General features: G+C 42.1%; 1 non-coding gene across 1 annotated transcript; it reads right to left on the bottom strand.

The window, feature by feature from the left end:
- Nucleotides 1–219: 219 nt before the first annotated feature.
- On the bottom strand, nt 220–418 carry LOC137497166 (U2 spliceosomal RNA). The gene has a single exon (XR_011017706.1). It is a non-coding gene; the product is annotated as a U2 spliceosomal RNA (small nuclear RNA).
- Between the last annotated feature and the right edge of the window lie 2,367 nt (nt 419–2,785).

Below are 2,785 nucleotides of genomic sequence, written 5' to 3' on the forward strand. Positions count from 1 at the left end.
ACATTACAGTAGTGAGAAAAAAGTCAGACCAACAAACATACAAGGAAATAAACAAAGACATAGGCCACAGTACATATCTTACATCGATACATAATATTATTATTATTATTATTATTATTATTATTATTATTATTATTATTATTATAATACAACATTTTAATAAACAAGTAATAAAATGAACAAGTACCAGAATATTGAACTTATTTTTGCTTTTTTCTTTTAGGGTGGGCCGATCCCGACTGTACTGCAATGCCGGGCCAACCCGTGACAGAGGTGGAGCAAGCCCCTAGCACTCCGTCGATTTCCAAAAATAAGTTTAATATTCTGGTCGTGCGATGCACGACGTATCAGATATTAAGCTGATAAGAACAGAAATTTTTATTAAACAATGTTTTAAGAAAATTTACAAAGAAAATAACAAACTACACAACAATTCCATAATATAAAAACTGGCATAAAAATGTCCAGGACTGTTCTTTTATATTATGATCACTACACTATACTGCACTTCACTACACACACTACAAACTCACTACATCGCTGTAGTCCGTCATAATCGGTAAAGCAGTCTCTTTCTGCCTCACTGTCACAACCACGGCCTCATGTGACCTTACTACCCCGGTATTCACTTTGAGAGGCTGAGGGAAACCGTGGGAAAACCCCAGTCAGGGTACTTGGTCATCTCTGTCGGACACCGGTGATGTGCTCCACATAGATGTCGCGAGTGAAGCTAATTGTGTCCGACACACATAGTTTCTTGAAGAGATTCAGGTATCTTTTGCTGCAGATGGAACGCAGCACTTTGTCATTAGCTGGGTCCCAAGATCCCAAAGACCCAACTAAGATGGCATCAATCTCCACCGATTCGAAACGAGCACGAAGAGCCGTCGCCAAGGTAGCGTATTTCTCTCTTTTGGCCTGTCTGGCATCTTCAAAAGCAGATCTTCTATTATCAAATGGGATTGATATATCCAAAATGAGAGCTTTTCCGTTTTTGACGATAACCAGGTCTGGTCGCAAGTTGTCGTGTACCACCTGGTTCTCACTGAAGATATTGAACCTTGTAGCGGCTGCCCTTTTAACCCTGTTGACTACAGCATTGTGTCTCTGCTGATAGAGTGCAGAGTATCTCATGCAATGATTGGCTACATGAGGCAGGGTTTCATTTTCGTAACCGCATCTCCTACACTTCTTGTTGCCATCAGATGTAGATCGGCGACTCCCATTGAGCGGTAGAAGGTTTAGCCTAGCTCGGTGGATAAATCTCCAGTCTGCAAATCTGGTGTACAGACCGGTCCTCAAGAAGTGGGAGCTGGATGAGTCAGCGGCTACGCAATCCATAACTTTTCCTTGATTGGGCAAATTGACCAGTCTATTAAGGTGCTTCGACTGAAGGTTTATTCTGAGGGTCTTCAGCACCTTATGACGGTCATTACCGTACAAGGTCTTATCATTGATTTTAATGCTTGGGACGAAGTCCTCCATTTTCCATGTGACTTGGTTTCTCGCCGATGCCTTTCTAGCTTGAGTCCAGACGGATTGAAGAGGATTAGAGTTCCGTCTGAACTCACCTTCATTGTTGCCATTCAAGTACGCAGAAAGATCATCATCTCTAGTTGGTCTTCCAATCCTCTTCTGGACCAAGATCTTGAGGTCCTCTAGTGCAAGCTCAGCAGTGCACCGATCAGTAGAGGTTAACAGCTTAAAAGCATTATCAATGAGATGGAAGTCGGAATCATTTTCTGCTACAGGCAACCCAATGCATCCTGACTTAGTAGGGCCATAGAGGTAGACGTTAGAGGCCTCTTGAGATAAGTATAAGGTCTTCTTTACTTCGGCCTTAATAAAACTGTCAAGTTTCGACCACTCACCCTTATTGTGTTGTGCATTCCTCATTATAAATTGTAATGAAGGATAGAAAAAGGCCTTCAAGGCATCAATTCGTTGCCAAGGAGCTAGCTTAGATTGTAGTATCTTCTGTGCAATTAAAATGACATCAGCAAGCTCCTTGGTGTTGGATGAGATGTGGAATCCAACCGGTTTCCCCAGGAACTTTTCAAACTCACCATCTTGAAGTGCTCTAATTTCTTCATCTCCTATTTTAAACACAGAATTTCTCGTTCCAACTGGGGTCTCTCCAGACAGATGTAAACTGAAGGACTTCGACGCTTTTAGTTTGATGTTAATTTTCTTGGATAAGGTATCGATGACATTAATATTATCTTGAAGTTTCGTCGGATCGTCTGACAAAAGGACAATGTCATCAGCATAAGCGATAATCTGGTGTTCTGAGTTCTCACTCTGAATACTTCTTATAATGGGGTCAATCACAAGGTTGAAGAGAAGACCGCTCATTGGGCAACCTTGTCTTACACCACACTCGATGGAAATATTTTCTGTGACCCCATTACAAGTCTGTACACGGGTGGAAGAGCCCGTATACATATCCTTAATTATCTTCTTCAATTTAGCGCCAGCACCACTTCTGTCAAGCGCCGCAAAGATAGCGTCGTGCGGCACGGAGCCAAATGCATTTGAGAAGTCCAGCCAAGCTGCCAAGAACTGTCCTTTCTCACATCTTGCTTTATCGAATTTTGTTTTGAGCGTGAAGTTATGCTCAAAAACTCCGTCATGTGGCAGAAAACCCTTCTGCGCTGGCGCTAGAATTTTATTATCCATCATCCAGGTGGTAATCCTCTTAGCTAAAACACCTGAATATAGTTTATAAATAGTCCGCATGATGGCAATAGGACGCCAGTTGGTAATGTCCTGCGGATCGCCTTTC

This window comes from Anabrus simplex, chromosome 1 (genome assembly GCF_040414725.1).
Source record: "Anabrus simplex isolate iqAnaSimp1 chromosome 1, ASM4041472v1, whole genome shotgun sequence".
NCBI lineage: Eukaryota > Metazoa > Arthropoda > Insecta > Orthoptera > Tettigoniidae > Anabrus > Anabrus simplex.